The 19,136-nt window shown below is 41.3% G+C and overlaps 1 protein-coding gene across 3 annotated transcripts in view; it reads left to right on the top strand.

The window, feature by feature from the left end:
- Positions 1–19,136, top strand: part of ELMO1 (engulfment and cell motility 1) — a 560,600-nt gene that overhangs the window by 46,541 nt on the left and 494,923 nt on the right. For 2 of the 3 annotated variants that reach the window (XM_061198670.1, XM_061198669.1), the window contains exon 2: positions 12,012–12,099. The exons of the other annotated variant lie outside the window; for it this stretch is intronic. The gene's annotated coding sequence lies outside the window, so the exon portion shown is untranslated. The remainder of the gene's footprint in view (positions 1–12,011; positions 12,100–19,136) is intronic. 3 annotated transcript variants of the gene reach the window in all.

Raw genomic sequence — 19,136 nt, 5'->3', positions numbered from 1 at the left:
AAGCACAATGCCATGCCTTGTCCAAAAGGATGGTGAATGTTTGTCTACTGGAAGAAAAAGATAAGAAGTTCAGCCTTTCCTCCTCTCCCACACACTTTCACAGTGGGTCATAGTGTGACCCATACTTGGGTTCCCCCTCTCTGCCTGCATCGGGCTGACATTGGAGCTAAAGTAGAGGGTAGGATGTGTTGGCACATTGTAACTGTCCACAGGGCTTCCTGGGAGTGGGTTAGGGCCCTGGTGAAATACAAAATCAGTGGTCCCTCCAGCAAGGACTCACTGACTGAAAATCTCTACATAGAATTTAGATCGAAATTGCCTGACACTCCATTTCCCCAAGTCTAGGAAGAGACTCATTTGCCTCCCGCTCTCCTCTCCCCTAAGAGTTTGTTGAGTGAGTTGAATCAGGGACATGATCCCAGCCCTCACTGTCCTGTCCTGGCAGAGCCTGGGTGGGTAATGACATCAAGGAGAAGCCAGAACCTGGAATGGATGTGCCTCTTGGATGGAGGCGGGTTGCAGATGGGAGGGCATAAACCAGCTGGGGACTGAGGACCTTGGTCCAGCCAAATGGCAGAATGTGGTGTCCAGACTGGAGGGTCTCAGGGGCAGATGTCTGGCCAGCAGTTGTTGGGTTGGTGAGGGTATATGTGAGGTGGCTGCTCCTTGTCACACGAAGTATTAGCATTAATGAAGCTGTGTTTGGACCAGCTCCCTCTAGTGATCCAGTGTATCTCAGAAGTCGGTACTGGGTTAGAACATGCTAGGAAGGTGGGGATGATTCTCTTAGGAGGTCAGAGCCTTAAGCTGAGCATGGTGTTTCCCGGAGAGGAGCCAGGAATAGAATAGGGCCCCTTGAAGGAAGCCCTACTGTGCCTCTGGCTTGGGGTTGAGGGTGGTGAGGGAGGGACTCCCACACAGGAACAGACCTGTTTAACAGGTCTATCATGGGGCTGAGTCCAAGAAGTATTAATGTGCCTCAGTTAGGATCATCCTTTTTTCCATTTTCCAAGAGGGATTTATGGGTGAAGGTGAGGCTGGAAAAGCGTGATGTGACAATAGCAGCAGTACACAAGAGCCTGTGCTATCTTCTGATCTCTTGCCCTTCTTTGTCATTTCCCTGGGGGAGGAACCTTCTGCCCTTTGGTTTCCTTACTTAGAAAAGTTTTCTTTTGTTTCAAGTGTCCAGGAATCATGTCAGGAGGTAAATAAAATAATGGAAACAAAGCAAGAACATAAACAAGATTGGTGAAATTAGTCCCTTTTTGGTTCCCATCTGAATTTCCTTATCCTTTTACTTGAATTAAGCAGTGAATAGAGCTTCAGAAGAAAGAGCGTGTCATGATTACTTGAACCCTTACTTTTAACTAAATATATAGATTGAATTTTCATGTGAAAGAAACTTGAAAGTCCTGGAGGTAGGAAGTGAAAATAAAAATAAACAAAAAAATAGTAACCTCCTTACTTTCTAGGTGACTGAGAATACAGTTCAAAAGTCCTTTACTGTTTTTCATGTATTTATACATCACCCCCAAAAAATGACCCTGGGAGCAGAAAAAGGTAGTACTTATTTACTAGTGTCTAGTATATGTCAGGGACTGTGCTGGAGTTGGTATGGACGTGAGCTCGTTTAATGCTCACAACAGTCCTAATGTGTATTATTGGCCATGTCAATGAGAAAATTGAGGTTCAGAGACATTATGTGGGCTGCCTACTGGAAAATCACTGGTAAATGGTATTCCAGTTCTGTAGTATTCCAGTTCTGTCTTCACAAACATGCTGTTCTTAACCCTACTGGTGCACCTGTGCTACCAAATGGGACTGTCTTACAGATACCTTTTATAGTCATTACTTTTACCCTATATATTCCTCATATATTGATTCAAAGATGAGCTTGAACCTACCTTCAACTTCCTTATTCTTTGATAACTGAATCTTCCTATTTTGAGCATGAAGTGTTTTAAGCATTGCTATTCAAAGGGATAGAAAGATAAAGAAGAAATGAAGTTAAGAAATTTTATACTATGAGAGGCTGTAAAAATTACAAAGTATCTTGAGCTTCTCTTGGGTCTTATATTATTTCTGGTTTTAATATATAAGTTAAATAACATTCAATTGGCTATACATTTTGCAGACATTCTACCATTCATTAGAGTTTAAGAGTATGACTAATTTTATATTTCCAGCCAGTTTGTTTCTTTCTGATGAAAATTCCTATCTTCAGTCTATACCATGCTGTCTTTCTTAGGGTTATGCTATCAGATTTAGACAAATAATCCTTCATAACATGATGCAGTCATTTTTTATTTTCCCTTTTTTCTTGTTCAATGAAATCGTCTGATGCTCTGAATTTTCCTCTTATTACTTCTTTGCCTGAGTCATCCTGTAGGATTTCGTATATAGCTTTCTCAAAATAATTAGTTTCTGGACAACACATTGAACACCTGTGACGTTCTAGTGAAGAGGGAAAATACCTGAAACTTGGAAACAGGCAAATAGGCAAAAGGATAACTGTGTGTCCCTTCAGAGTCATACTGGATTAGAGTCCCTACCCAAGGATTATCTAATTCTCTAGGCCTGTGTGCCTTTCTTTGCTTTTCTTTGATTTACTATTTACTGTTGTAAAATAGTTTACAAATCTATAAGGGTGGATGAATACCTGTAGAAACTTGTGCAATGCAAATGATTCTTTTCCATTCGAGAAGATAATCCCCAAAGTATAATTTTGATGCTCTGCAAGGCATTAAACAAAGTTTGGATCTACTTTAGCCATCTGATTTCAGCATTCTTTCTTTCAGCGACTATATATAAATATTTCTCTTCTATAATCCTTTGAAACAATATTTCTGTTCTGTTGGTTTTCTCATTGAATTAAATACATCTTTAATACATAATTATTTTATGAAGGTCATTTTTTAACATTTTGGAAGTTGCTTTACACTAGGAACAATGTTAGAATCTTTCACCTGTGTCAAAAGAAAAACCAGAGCTGGACAGTAGTTAAAGCCATAAAACCAATTTTACTCAGGAACCATTGCAATAGGGGGGAAAAAGGCCTTAGTACAGAACTAGGCTCAATTCCAAATGCAACAAGGGAAAGTGGGGATTTATAGCCAAGGAGCAGGGTTGGGGAGTGGTCAGTGGAAGGAAAATCACTAAGGGGAAACATTAAAAATAGGGGGATTCTTGCTAAACCGACTCAACTCCTGTTGAGTCAGCCTTCTTCTGAAGGCAGGCCAGGGTGATCACGGTTCACCTGGAGGATGAGGACTTTGATCAGATATTGAGGGTGAGGATTCTTTCTAAGCCAATTTAGCAGGATTCTTGTTAAAATTGGACTCTACAAGGACAGAGATGGAAGCAGAGGGCTCAGAGGAGCCTGACCAAAGTTTGGCAAGGAGAGGATCTTTGTTATGTGTATTATGCAATTTAATATTCACATTACATCTTCCTAGGTGAGCTTATCATTGTCTCCACTGTGCTTAGGAAGAAACAGGCTCAGGAGTGTTCAAGTGACTTAGTTCAGGCTGGACAGGGTATAATGTGGAGGCACCAAATTAGCCCAGGTTTATATGAATCAAGGTCCACTGCTGATTATACTTCACCATGTTGCCCGGAAAACTCACATGCTTCCCACCAAGGAGGGTGATGACAAAGTGTGGCTGAGGGTGACCCAATACTGTGCACAAAAAATATAGATAAATAAAAGGAAAAAATAAGTGAAGGAAAAAAGGCTGAGATTGTCTACAAAAGAACTATGATACTGTTGGGTTTTTTTCTCCCCATAAATCAAAAAGAAAGTGTGTAAAATGTGTGTGCAATTATTTAGAGTCATTGGATGGATTTTACTTGGAAAGTCCCCATCTCTTACTTCAGACCTGAATATTTGCTTATTGGGTGTATAGAGAGAAGTAGGTAAAAAATAAGAAGTAGCAGAGGTGCTTGCTTTACATTAGCAGAACAAACAAAACATTGGGAGGGGAGAAGAACCATTAACTGCTTCCAGACTTTGGCCAGACATCGAGCTTTCATCTTTTACTGTGTAAAGGTATAGTTCCTAAGCTTAGCTTTTGAACACTGTAGGGTGTTTTCAGTTTTTCTCAAGGATCTCATAAAGTTCTCAAAACAAAATTGGTTATAATTCACATTACTTAAAAATAAATATATGCATAGTCACCTGGCTATGACATTAAGTCAACAGTATTGCTGCCTCAAGTCCAAAATTTCTGGAAATGATTAGGGAAACATAAGTGGTAGGTGGCAGTGAGAGAGGCAAGGATGAACAAGTCTTAAACATCTCTCTCTCTCTTTCTCTTACTGTAAAATTACCCCCAGCTATGCCCACAATAATCACTGCAGTAGGTAACGCTAGGAACTCAAATGTATTTAAAATACTAGGGCTGAAACTCAGCATGCTGTGGTACCTATCTATCTATAACAGCAAACAGTCCTTGAAATCCTCTACTAACCCGGATTTGTATAAATTCACTAGAATTCCAGATTTCAGAGGTTGGGAAATTGGTTTTATGTCTGGAAGTGTCATTAGCAGCACCTACTGTTGTTATATTCTGGATCCTGATTAAAGGCATCCCACTTACATCCACTTAATCCAGAAGCCCCCGGGCTTTTCTGTATGTCTTGATCCTCTACTTCTCACACTCCTGCAAAATCCCATGGATGCTGCATCCTGTGTTTCTGTGGAATCTGGCCCCTGTTTCCTCCTCATTGTTCCTGTCCTGGACTAACCTTCATCAGCTTCTGGTCTGACCGATAACTGCAATTTTCTCCTCACTATATTCTGTGTACTTAGCTTCCCTTCTGTTCCCCCTTCTTCCTCTCTGTAGATGGTTCCTCGAATTGTTGTAAAAATATCTGCATGATCTTGCCACTGGGCTTCAAACCCTTTAGTGGTTCCTCATGGCTTAAGGGACAAGGTATGCAGCGTCTTGCTAAACCTATGAAGGCCTTTCTGACCCAGTCCCTGTACACCTTATTCTCCAATCTCCCCTCTCCTGCAGCTCACCTCTGCTCTCAGGCTGATCTGGGATCTATTTACCTCTGCTTGCGGCAGAACATGCCAGACTGTGTTGAGCAGCCAATCCCCGTGCTGGCTCGCTTCCCTCTCAACCTGGACTAGATCCTCCTTCTTGATACTGCACTGTAGCTGTTTATTTATATTGAATAACATTTCTGTAAGGGACCATGCTGTCCTTCAGGGCAGGGCAGTGTCCACTGTATGTTGGTGTCCCTGTGCCTAACAGGGAGAGGCTCTCCATAAATGTTTGTAGGTTGAATGAATGAATGAGTGAAGTGGGACCTTTTTTGCATGAAGAAATGAATGCAATTTACCTCTATGGAAAAATTGTGTGAGTAGGACCTAAGGAATTGTATTATTTATCCGCAAAAGCATTTCATCTGTCTTCTTTTCCTTTCTCTATATCTCATCTCTGTAAATGCATCTCTGTGAATCTGCTGTCATTACCATCATTACAGTTCCCCCCAAGGGGGAGGCAGAGCAGGGGGGCACTGTTTGTGATAGAGGGCAGAGAAGGTACAAACCAATATGCCCAGGCCCTCCCTAGCTCAGCCTGTCCTTGGGTTAGGCAGGCCAATCTTCATGGACTTGTGGGGATTTGAACACCACACACAGACACACACACACACACACACACAAACACACACACACACACACAAATAAATGGGGGGAAAAAATTGAACATTACCAGCAAAGGGAGAAACCAAAATCATGTACCACTCAATGACATTCAAGGGAAAGGATGTAGCATCACTTTTCCATGATGTTCTGCCAAAAATTCATAACCTGAATTTAATCAGAGGAAGCATCAGACAAAGCCAAATTGAGAGACTTTATCCAAAATAAACAGCCTGTAATCTTAAAAACTGTCAAGGTCAGAAAAATCAGGGAAAGACTGAGGCAAGTGTTTTAGAATAAAGGAGGCTAAAGAGACCTAACAGCTAAAAGCACTGTGTGATTCTGATCCTTTTGCTATAAAGTACATTAGTGGGACATTTGGTAAAATTTGAATGGGGTCCAGGAGCAAATGCGACATGTATTCAATGTTAATTTCCTGATTTTGATGGTTGTGTTGTGGCTATGGAGGAGAATGTCATTTTTGTAGGAAATGTACACTAAAGTATCACTGAGTGATGGGGCTTCTGCTTGGGCAAGTTACTTTCGAGTGTTTCAGGAAGAGAGAAAGGTTTTTGTACTTGACTTAAATATTTTTTGGTGAATTTGAGATTGCTTGAAAATTTAAAAAAATTTTTTTTTAAAAGAAAAAAGTTAAGAAACCAACTTGGACTTTTTCTCATGGATAAGTTGTCTTGATGAGATTTGATCTGCATTATTTGCTGATGGAAATGTGCAGAAGAGGGGCCTTGGTGTTCCTTGAGAAGATTTAGGGGTGGAGAGGTGGTGAAGCCTAGCGGCATAGCCAAGAGCAAGCCTGCATCTCAGCAGCTCTCAGCAAGTGAAAACAGACTCTGAAGACAGACTGTCAGCTCTGGGAGAGCAGAGTGACCTCCCAGGGGCAAGTGCAATTAGCAGGTTTCTGGGGACTGGGGAGCAAGATGCCACTTTGATGATTTGGTGTGAGAAACGTACTCAAGGCCATTGGCACTCTTTGACTAGCGGATTTCCTCCCTGTTGCAAACTTCAAGGGGGAAGCCAGGTGGCAATCAGGAGACTTGCTTGGTAAATAAGGAATAACAGTGAGAGGAGCTGACCTAGTGTGATCAGAGCATCCAGAGGCATCCGGCCAGGGCAGCCTGATTTCTGCATTCTGCACGTGAGCCTCACACTTGGCAATGCTATGTGGAGGCGTGAGTCTGGGATGGGGCTTGCCCTCCCTTGGGCAGAGCTGGGGTGGCCTCCCAAGCTTCAGTTTTTGTCTGCTTTCATGGTTGGCCACCTCTCCGCTTGTGTTCTTTCTTTAGATACGGTAATAGCCTCAGCCAGGTTGTGGACTCCTGAATGTCTTTGCTTGTGTGTGATTCTGTGTTGCCTCCTTCTGGGTTGATTTCATACGTTCACTCTCAGGGACATATACCCTCTTCATTCAGGTTCCTTAGAGATCCTTCTTGCTGCTACTGGCCACATGAGAACTGTGTTAGAGAGAGACTACACTCTAGAGTAGCAACTTCCCTCTTTCTGTTTTTATTTATTTTTTTAAGTCTGCAGCCATGTAAAAGGAAGGAAAGACTTTTTTTTTTTTTTGAAGAGGCTTACCTGCTTGGAATATCATATTATCCTCCAACTTCCCTGGGTTGCAGGCTTTCTTTTAGAGATTTAGCCCAAATGGATATTTTTTCCCTGTTGAGGCCAGCGTGCCCTGCCTTGCTACGAACCAAAGGAATTCGGTTCCTTGGTGCAAAGTCCATGCAGGGCTGTTGGATGTGGGTGGAGATTACAGTTCACTTTCTACAACTGAGTAGTGCTGTCTCAGGGGTGAGACCCCACCCCTCCCAACCCTGCCCCTTCAATCCCCCCTCCACTGGAGAGTTTGCTGTTCTTTCTCCCACAGGTGGCCATATCTCCTCCAGGTACTTGAAGGCCCCGGGCTGCTTAGCCCTGAAACCTGTGGTCCCAAATGGCTCCTTATGTAAAAGCCGTTTGTTTCCTGGTGAGTGTTAACTGCAGTTGCCCAAACCTTGAGGCTCTTGAGTGCTAGAATCTGTTTTTGAAGAGGTGCTGGAAACCCGAAACCTGGCATGCAGGTTAAGTCTGCCTGCGGCCCAGAAGCAATGGTTCTGTATGGCTCATTGGTTAGAAATCAGCCAAGAGGGTCTGGGTCCTTCTGTGAGTGATGAAGACCATGGGAGCCCTCAGGCATGAACCCTGTATTCCTAAAAGGAAGGTTAGAAGGTTGTTTTGATTTTTACAAAGGAAGCACACGTACATATATGGACTGGCCCACACTGGTCTAACTTCAGGGTCCTCAATTTAGTGTAATTTTATATTTTGTTTACCCCTTTGCCCATACCATGATAAAGCCTTTCATACAGATGCCTTTATAAATAACTACTCCTTTTCCAGAACATGCCTGATTTGCATTTCTACACTGTGGACATTGAACCACGTGTTCAGTTGGGGTGTCTACACGGTCACTAGGTCAGCTGTTGAGTCCTGGCTTGGCCATCTGTGCTCTGTGGCAGATGTCGGACCGTCCTCTCATCTAAAAGTGCTGCCTCATGAAGAGCTCATGGCCCTTAGCACCTGGCGGACAGAAACACTAGCTTAGAGGGTGGAGTGGTGAGCACCTGCAAGGCTCAAGGAACAGAGACTTGGTTTCCATTTGCAAACAAAACAAAACAAAAAGCCCCATGTGAATTCTGGCACTAGTCTTTGCCATCTGTTTGATTTTTTTACTGGGTCAGGCGCTGTGATAAGTACCAACCTCTGCGTACCAGTGAAAAGGATTAGAAGTAGAATCACCTGAAAGATGGCATTCAAAGCAGGTAGGGCCTGTGGTCTGCTTAGGGACCTATAACTTTCACTTGCATTCTGTCGCTAGGCCTCCTTGCATCTGGGAGTAGGGGCTGGGGTGGCGGGGAAAGGCAGGCAATAACAAGAAATGTGTTCCTTGGGGTCTCCTACTAAGCTGTGCCTCTGTCAGTCAGATTTCCTGTTTGACGGAAATAGTTCTGCCCTCTCCAGCTCTGCCAGGCATCCACCTTGGAGAGAGGGGTGGGAACTGGATGTGAAACTGATGTGAAACTGATCCCGTTCCTCCAAGTGGCCAAGTGGCCGGAGGCTGACAGCTGTGTAAGGAAACGCTCCCTGTCATGGGCTTTGGGTCCCTGCTCAGTCAAAAGGCAGACTTTTTACTCCCAGTGACAGCTGCAAAGTACAGATTTCTGGTGGGGCACTAGCTCTGAATTCCAAATACCATTTGAGTTTCAAAAACTTCTACGTTTCCATGTCTGTGGTGCTCTTTTACAACTTGGCACCGTGATAGCCGATGCGCGGCCATCCGCTTTTACTAAGAATTCTAGCCAAATGATTTGCGGAATGAGAGCACAGGTGATAGATACTTAAGGCTTTGCTCCTTGGGGGATGAAAGTGGTGCGGAATGTGCTCTGAATTTCAAGAGATGAGAAAGGTGGGTGGTATGGGGAAGGAAGGCGATGAGATTTTGGAAGCTGGGTGATGCCTGTGAGGCTGTGGAAAACATGTATTTCTGTTTACAATGATTAATTTGTGTTTCAGAGAGCAGCTCTCGCTACTGAGGGTTGCATGTGCCAGAGAGTTAATAAAGGATCCTGGGGACACCCGTGCTTCATGCTTTATGCATGCCCATAGGTGGAGGTGGAAGCATTTGGATCTAGTACAACTTGACAGTCTATTTCCTATGGTTGAGGGATGGCTGGATTCGCTACTGTAAGAGCAGGGTCTGGAGACTAGCCCTGAGCCCAGGCTGTCATTCTTGCCTGTTAATGCAGGATGGACTGTGTATCTTTTAACTTTGATAATTTGTGACTCAGAGATTCTTGCATAGCTGAGATGTTTTAACAATGGATTAAAGTGTACAGATTTCAAGTAACAACTTCTTTGCTTCTGTTTGAGGCAATACACTTGACTGTCCACATTCATGTCAATGCAGCGGTGGAAAATAAATCTCAGTGTTTTAAAATAGACTTTAAAAAGCATTACCAAGACTACTCAGTGCCTTTAAAAAAAATCCTCCTCCTGAACTTTGAAAGTCTTTCTCTCCAAACATAAAGGAAAGGTCTTACATGGCTGTTTTGCTTAATGTGGGCTGGTTTTATTTTGGACTCTTTGAAACCCAGCGTGAAGGCTAAAATTCTGCTATGTAGAGAAGTAAAAATGAAAGAAATGGTGAGGTTTTGATTGTGCTAAATTAAAGTGACAAGGTACAGATAACAGGGCACGGCTGTGTCCACAAATTAGCCCTCTCTAATTTGCTGCTGTGGAAAGTAGTGCTTTGGTGTTGCATTGTAATTTCTTTCTTGAATTAAAAGTTTTAAAAAAAGAAAGTCTACTTTGCTCGAAAGAGGAAACCTGAGAAACTCAAGCCTTTCAGTATTTAAATGGCCTATGGTTCCCTGTGTGCAGGGAACTATTTGAGCAAGTCCTGCTTCAAAAATATGTAAATTACATGGTTTTATTGGATTGTTTTGTGTGCTACTTAAAGTTATCCTTTTCCAAAGTTTTTGTTGCAATTCAGAATGTATTTTGCGTTGAGCAGGTGGCAGCTGTATTTTGTGTGGTCTCTTGTGTAAATACAGTACCACGTCATGTACAGAATAGATTTCTGATGGCTGGAGGGTGGGGCGGGAGTTGGGGGAAGAAGTCCAAGGCTCCCTTCTCCAACTTCTGTTTAGTTCTAAGCAATAACTCGATACTGGTGGGGAGCCAGGATGACATTTGGTTTCCCCAGTCACAACATGTCTTGCCCCAAATTATGATATTCTTTTCCCCAAAGTCAACTTCCCAGAAGGCTGAAATGTCATTTTGCAGTGTGTGGTGGCACATGAACTATTTTATTATATTACAGAAAGTCAGCTGCACAGATTGCAGAACAAAAGTCAGGATTGTTTATCACAACACTTAAAAAAAATTACAATTCATGATCATTTGTCTTTTGTTTTCAGTTTCTATGGGTATTTGCTCAAGGAGAGACCCATGCCTCCACATCAGACTGTCCATTCCTGGGTGTTGACACTTTCACCCTCCTTTGAGGCTTTAATTCGTCATGACTCATTCCACACAAACATCTAAGATGTTTCCTAAAGTGTGTTCCACGGATCATTAACAGATGTGATATTTAAAGTGTTCCACAGTCAAATTTGAGAGACACTGGGAAAAACAAAGCCAAAAGACTGCTTTACTGAAGGACTTTTCCAGGGCCTTTAACAGACAAATATGCATGTGAATTGTCAGGACAGTAAGTTCATCCTCTTGCTGTGTCCTCACCTGTGGTCTCTTTTGAAAGGGCACCAATCTCATTCATGAGGGATCCACCTTCAGGAGCTAATCACCTCCCCAAACCCTACCTTCAATACCATCACACTGGGATTAGGTTTCAACAGAGGGAATTTGGAGATGCAGACATTCAGTCTGTAACATGATGGTTCAATGAGAGGCTGTGTGTGAAGGCATTGAGTTCAGGGCCTGGGAGACCAGCGTTAGACTATTGGGAGACGTATCGGGAAACCTGCCATCCTCTTCTGCAACTCCTTCCTCCTCAGTGAGGCTCCCTAGACAGGAATAATCTGCCCTGCTACCTTATGCCTGTTATCCAAACCTTGATTCCTCTTTCCTTACTCCTCTCTTCCTCCCCAACAGTCTGCTCATAACAAGCCCAACATTCAATAGGATTCCAAAGAAAAGGAAACCTGCATTCTTTTTTTTTTAAATTGTTTTTCTTTTTTTAATTAATTTAATTTTTTGGCTGCATTGGGTCTTCGTTGCTGCATGCGGGCTTTCTCTAGTTGAGGCGAGCGGGGGCTGCTCTTCGTTGCACTGTGCGGGCTTCTCATTGTGGTGGCTTCTCTTGTTGCAGAGCCCGGGCTCTAGGCACGCGGGCTTTCAGTAGTTGTGGCACGCAGGCTCAGTAGTTGTGGCACGCGGGCTCAGTAGTTGTGGCTCACGGGCTCTAGAGTGCAGGATCAGTAGTTGTGGCGTACGGACTTAATTGCTCCCTGCATGTGAGATCTTCCCAGACCAGGGATCGAACCCATGTCCCCTGTGTTGGCTGGCAGGTGGATTCTTAACCACTGCGCCACCAGGGAAGTCCCAGATAACTCAATTCTGTAAGAAATACTGGATTGGCTCCCAGATCAGGGAAGCAAATTCTTTGTTTTTGTACGATAAAGGAAATAATTGGGCCAATTAGTGAAATTTGAATAGGAAATCATATACTAGTGTTGTATCAGTTTTAATTTCCTGACTTTGATAATTGTGCTGTGTTTATGTAAGTGAATTTTTTTTTTTTTTTTTTTTTTTTGCTGCGCTGCACGGCTTGCAGGATCTTAGTTTCCTGACCAAGGATTGAACACGTACTCTTGGCAGTAAAAGCTCGGCGTCCTAACCACTGGACCACCAAGGAATTCCCTGTAAGTGAATGTTCTTGATCTTCAGAAATACATGTTGAAGTATTTAGGGTAAAGGGACATCACGTGTACAACTTATTCATATACAGTTATAGGGGAGGAAAAACTATTCTTTTTCCATTATGTTCCTAGTTTCTCCACTTGGGGCCCTGCAAATTAGACTGAAAAAGACAGAATAATGAGAGAAAAACAAATAGTTTATTGACACAAGCAGTATGCATACACAAGGGAGAAACTCAGTGATGAGTGACTCAAAGGGGTGGCTAGGACTTGGGTTTGTATAGCATCTTAACAAAGAACAATAAATTTTAGAAAAGTGATAGGACAAAGGAAAGGGGCTTTAGGTTTCCAAGGGTGGCAAACTGTGGTAAGGTATATGTATGTGGAAACTAATGGAAGGTAAGGATCAATTTAATAAGGTTCGTTTGTGCAGGTCTACCTGGTGCCACCTCATCTCAGGTGTTAAGGTTGTTATTCTGTTTTTAAGCAGATCAGCAGAGATCAGAAAGCTCATCCTGTGTCTGCTTTTTAAGAAATTGCCTTCAGTCAAAACAGTCCTTGTGATAGAGTGGCGCATTTTGGGTTGGTGTACTCTGAACTACTTCACAATTCAGAAAAAAGTAATAATACAAAAGAGAGAGAAAACGTTAGTATTTGGGGAATCTGGGTGAAGGATATACTTCATATTCATCTTGGAACTTTTTTTAATTGAAATATAGTTGATGTACAATTTTATATGTTACAGGTGTACAATATAGTGATTCACAATTTTTTAAGATTATACTCCATTTATAGTTATTACAAAATATTGGCTATATTCCCCAGGTTGTACAATACATCCTTGTAGCCAAACTTACACCCAATAGTTTGTACCTTCCACTCCCCCACCCCCACTGGTAACCACTAGTTTGTTCTCTATATCTGTGAGTCTGCTTCTTTTTTGTTATATTCACTAGTTTGTTGTATATTTTAGATTCCATATATAAGTGATATCATGTAGTATTTGTCTTTGTCTGACTTATTTCACTTAATATAATGCCCTCCAAGTCCATCCAGGTTGTTGCAAATGGCAAAATTTCATTTTCTTATAGCTGAGTAATATATGTATATATATGTTTTTTATATATATATATATATATATATATATTATACATTTTCTTGATCTATTCATCTGTTGATGGACACTTAGGTTGCTTCCATATCTTGGCTACTGTAAATAATGCTGCTGCTTTGAAAGTTGGGGTACATGCATCTTTTCAAATTAGTGTTTTTATTTATTTTTTGAATATATACCGAGGAGTGGAATTGCTGGGTCATATGGTAGTTCCAGTTTTAGTTTTTGAGAAACCTCCATACTGTTCTCCACAGTGACTGCAGCAGTTTACATTCCCACCAACAGTGTGTGAGGGTTCCCTTTTCTCCACACCCTCACCAACACTTGTTATTTATGTTTTTTTCTTTTTTATTTCTTTTTTTTTTTTTTTTTGCTAATAGGCAATCTGACAGGTGTGAAGTGATATCTCATTGTGGTTTTGATTTACATTTCCCTGATGATTAGCAATGTTGAGCATCTTTTCATGTGCCTGTTGGCCATCTGCCTGCCCTCTCTGCAAAAGTGTCTAATCAAGTCTTCTGCCCATTTTTAATTGGGTTGTTTATTTTTTTGATCATTTTGGAACTTTTACGTAAGTCTGAAATTATTTCAAATTATGAACCCTAAATTGAGTTTAGGAGAGAACATTTAATTTTCTCCCAAACTTCAAAACCATTTCTAAGCTAGTAGTCTCTAAATAGTAGGAAGAAGACTCTTCTTTTTTAAGTATAAGGCAAGTGATTTTGAGATTGCCTTAAATTCATATCAATTAGCTAAAAATATTTCAGACATTATACCTTCTATCCATAGAGTTGTGTGAGTCTTGACATGCTGACAGAGCCACTTAGAATAAAGTGGACCAGTAGGAAGTATTTTTCTAATGCTGAATTTGTAAATAGTCTTAAATAGTCTTTTAAATTCTTAAATAGAAAACTAGTCTGTAATTGAAGATATTTTTACTCATACTGTTCATAAACTTACAGGCTGATCTCAACCCTTGTTATTGAATGTGTTTTAAAAGAGTAAATACAAATTTACTAAGAAGTGAGAAACCGTAGAGGGGATTTCCTGAAAAGTGAGAGTGATCATGTACTGGAACCTTGTTGAAGAGTCTTTCCTCCCCTGTGGACTAGGAAGAGGCAGATACTTGATTTCTCATGGTCTACATGTCAATATACCTGGACATTAGTCTGTGGATGATTCAAGTTTTGACTCTTAAAAATATTTATAGTCCCACAAATTTACATTTTTTAATTAATCTTAGGACCTACACCCCATTGTGAAATCACCCATTGTTATTACAAGTAACTTGGGGCTCCCTTGTGAATTGTCACTTATTAGTAGCTAGTTCCTGCAGTTTAACTCTTCAGTTGTGTAGAGTCATAGATTGCTAACTACTTTTATACAGATTTGTATTCATTCTGTGAAGAAGAGTTTTGCCTCTCTCTGCACTTTCCACTGGAACTTTGATAAACTGGCAATCTAGGAGTCTTAATAATTATAACCAGTCTAGCTAGAGTAATGGTACCCTGCTTTAGAAAGAGCAGTTCTTTCCTTGGTGATACTGATCTAATGAATGGATGTAAGCTGTGAAGTTGGACATTTTCTGGGGTCTGTCCTTACTCTAAGGTATCTGTATAACCTTATACAAGGCTACAGTCCATCTTCATTATTGGGGGCTTCCATATTTGTGAATTTGCCTACTTGAGAGTAGTAACCTCAGATCAGTGCTTATGGTGCTTTTGTAGTCATTCACAGACATGAACAGAGCAGTGAACATTTGGAGTTACCCAGAGAACAAGTTCTCAGTTGAAGTCAAATAAGGCACTCTGCCTTCTTTTTTCAGCTCTTGTACTGTAAACAGATGTCCTTTTTTCATAGTCTATTTAATGCCATGTTTTCCACATTTTTATGCTTTTTGTTTGTAATTTCACTGTTTAAAATTAGCCCAAAGCACAGTGATAGAGAGTTCTCTGTGTTCCCAAGTGCAAGAAGGCTATGCTATGCCTGAAAGAGAAAATATGTATGCTAATTATCTTTTTACATGCGTGAGTAACCGTGTTGTTGCCATGAGTTCAATGTTAATGAATCCACAATATATATTAAATGAGGTGTCTTTAAACAGAAACACACATGAAACCAAGTTATTTATTGATTGGCTGAAGGAAGTATTGTGGCCAGTCACTAGCTCGAGGGAACGTAATTCTGCATTTCCCCTTGGAGCAGTGGTTCAGCATTTGCTAATTTAGTGCTCATGAAGACTCTGTAGAGCATAACTACCACGAATAAGGACAATTGACTGCTTATTTGATCTCTCCGAATCTCAGCTTCCTTATAGGTAGAGTGACTATATTACTCATCATAAAGCCCAGAACGAAGGTGAGAATTTATCAATCATTATCCTAGTTCAACAGGTGTAAACAAAGACTGTGTCAAGCAGACTGGGTCATATAGTCATCCTATCACAGGTAATGTGGAGATTAAAATCCCTAATTGCAGTAGCATTCAGCAAATATTTCTTGATCCTCTCCTATGGGGCTGGGTGTTATATTGGGCGATAGGTATCAGTGGTAAACAAAACCACCATGTCCCCTGCCTGCATAGAGTTTACTGTCTATTGGAAGAAGGGACATGCATGAATAAGCACACAAATAAGTATATTGTCACATGTTTTGACTGATTCTATGAAAGAAAATTACAACCAGTTCTATAGGTTTTAATTGTAGAGAATAAATATCTAATTTTGAAGTTGGGTGTGTTGACTGAAAAAAAATGCACAACCTAAAATTGAGAATTATGTTTTACTCGGTGGACTTTCTGAGGACTCAAGCCCAAGAGGCAGCCTCTCAGATAGCGCTGAGGGGCTGGTCTGAAGAGGAAAGGGAGGAGCCAGGATATATAAGAGTTTTTGCAACAAAACCAGGGAGTCAGAACATCAAAATATTACTGTTAATTAAAGAAAACCAGACATCTCAAGTTAATGAATTTAGCACTCTTCTATGTTTGGGAAGATGGAAGAGTCTGGGCTCACTGAAATCATTCCTTTGATATGCACCTTAGCTATCTGGGGCCAGCATCCTGTTCTTTCCTATCCTGAGTCCTCTCAGGGTGCACTCTTGGGGTCCGCTGTAGTGGCTGATGGCTTGATGGCCGCAACATTCTTTGTTTACTGATATGGCAGGCGACATTTTTCATCCACAGGTAATAAGGCAAGGAAGAGGTCTCTGAAAAGGTGACATTTAATCCGAGATCAGAAGATGAGCTTCAGTTTATCTTTCCAAGTAGAGAGTGAGGTAGGATAGAGCCTGACCCTTTCCAGAAAGACTGTAGTGGCTGAAAAGTAACGACCAAGGAGAGAATGATACAAGATAACGACGTCATGGTGAAGATTCTAGGAGCACTGGAAATCCATTGAGGGATTCTGAGTTGGGAAGTGATAAGATATTTTAAAAGTTCTCTGTAGTGAATGGAATTGGGAGTGGGAGGAGAAGCAAGTGAATGCAAGGGACCAGTTAGGAGGCTACTGCAGAAGTCCCAGTGATGTAAATCAACTATACCCCAATAAAAATTAAAAAAAAAAAAGAAGTCCCGGCAGAAGTGGTGGTGGCAGTGGAGGTGGAAGAAAACTGGGAGAGATACATAGGAGGTCAGATCTGCTCGTCTTGACAGTGAATATGAATGAGTGGGATAAGAAAAAAAAAAAAAGAGTTAGGAATGATTCTTAGATGGCTTGACTAGAGGTTCCACTTCCTGAAAGGGGAAATGTTGAAGGATAAACATTGTGGGAGCAGAGTCAAGAATTTAGCAAATTAGATGTAAGTGTATTTACATAGAAGACCACTGGTAAATACTAGTTTCTTTTCCCCTTTCATATCCTAGCCGTAGCAGTTTCTGGAATTTTTTTTTTTTTTTCTCTCCATCTCTTTCTCTCTGTGAGTTTGTGTACTGACATTCAAATTTGGTCAGTATTCTTTCATTTTTCATATCAATTTTCTGAACATTCTTTTATGCACATTAGTTGGAGGTTGGTTAACACCCCATCTCTTCAGTGCTGCCACTATCTGAAAACTTTAGGGGTGTATCTGGTCCACATTTCAGATCTGATTCAGGATGCCAGAAAGAGAGAGAACTGGGAGCCAGAACTGGCCTAGATCCTTGCGCAGTCCACAGGGTACCCCAGTGTAGCCTTCTAATGTCACGGTTCTTATACGTACACATCTGAGCTCAGCTGCTGCCCGGGTACAGGCTCCCTCAGCCAGCATGACTGGATTGTGGACGAACTCTCCAGATCCTGTTTTTGAACTTGGGTTTTACTTCTGACTTTTCCTTCTGTCTTTGGGACCTGTTGGGCGGAAAACTTTTCCTCTACCCACTTAGGTTGGTCTGGGGCTTGCCCATTAACTGACAATAGCCAGATTAACAGGCGAAAAGAGAAGCCTTGTTTACCTGTGCTTGCAGTAGTTCTCAGTAAGGAGTAATTTGGCAAATATTCAGAGGTAAAGATCTATACACCAATTTAAGAAAAAAGGGTAGGGGGCTTAGAGCTTCAGTGGGAAAGTATGGAAAGTTCTGTTGGGCTTGTTGATGTTAATGGAAGCAGAATTCATACTTTCTGGTGGTAAGGGTCACTCTTCCCTCTGAAGGGGAGGTCAGGGGCAACTGTATTTTGAGGAGGCTCTGCTCTAAGTTTAGATAATTTATTTTTCTGTGGCTGCTGATTGTTTTGATGTTTTCAGTTTAAAGTAATTTTAATACCACTTTGGTGGGCTATTAATTAATCCCTTCAAACTCTAGGTTTCCTTTTGCTCAGGACAATCCCTACCCATCAGAGAGTCTAATAAGTTGAATGTCAAAAGGAAGGGTTCTGGGTCCCTTTTTTCCTGGCAACTCCTCTATCCTTATGCAAATTTACCCATCTTCTCCCCTTTGAACTGCTCTGCCTACCGAGGATTGCTGGGAGGGGTAACCCTTTCAGGTCACAAAAGGTCATGGCCCTCCCTTTCCTGGGGATGTACTAGTGTTTCACCCTCATTTGCATAACTGTGTGAGGCCACAGAGTTGACTCATCCCTGAACTAAGATCTGTTTCTAGTTACCTAAGTTTGCCTACCCAAAGACAGACAAATGGCCTGGCAGCTTCCCTTTCTTGAAACTTTAAGACCTGCCACATCCTGTGGATATGGAGATTTTCAGCTAATGGATAATTAAGGGATGGTGTGAATTAAAGGCTCACAGATTTCTTGCAACTTTTTGATCTTGGATAAACAAAAATGTTTAAAAAACAGTGGTTATAAGGCCAGGTCTCTGTTCAAAGGTATAATCCTAAACCTTGCTGAGCTGATTCAGCCTTTCCCTCTTGGGCTGCATGAACTGGTCCTTTTTGATTAGGAAAAATTTGATATCTGGTTACTGGTTCATAAAAACAGAAAGATTTTCCTTCTTTTTCAGTTACCAAGTTTTTAGCAGGGAAATGGTAACCCGTTAAGGTGTGATTATGTGTGCTTTTGAGTACTGCTTTGCTTCCAAGGAGAGAAACTGTTAGAGGCATCAGGGAGATAGGAACAAAGCACCAAAAATTACTATGTAAAACTTCTAGATTTTTTTTTAAACAATTAAGTAATGTTCCTTTTATCTGGCAAGTGATAATGATGCCCTGGATATATAGTATATTGAGCTTTTGCAAGACTTTCAAAAATGTATTATTAAGTTTTTGGACAACGTGGAGAAATGGGAGCTAGATGCCTCTACAGTTAGATACAAATGGCTGTATAACAATAGCAAAGCTTCAGCAGCCAGCTCCTCCTTTTTCCTTCCTGGGCTGCTTGGGTGTTCAAGGCACTGGCCTTCAGCCAGGACTCACTGGTATACTGGTCTCTCATGGCCAGAGTCCATTCTGATTGGTCACCGTGCACCCTGTGTCTGTGTTAAATATTTTAAATGTGATCTTA

Source organism: Eubalaena glacialis, chromosome 8 (genome assembly GCF_028564815.1).
Source record: "Eubalaena glacialis isolate mEubGla1 chromosome 8, mEubGla1.1.hap2.+ XY, whole genome shotgun sequence".
In the NCBI taxonomy this organism is placed as follows: domain Eukaryota; kingdom Metazoa; phylum Chordata; class Mammalia; order Artiodactyla; family Balaenidae; genus Eubalaena; species Eubalaena glacialis.
Note: the sequence above shows the minus strand (reverse complement) of the source record. Positions and strands in the feature narration are given on the sequence as shown.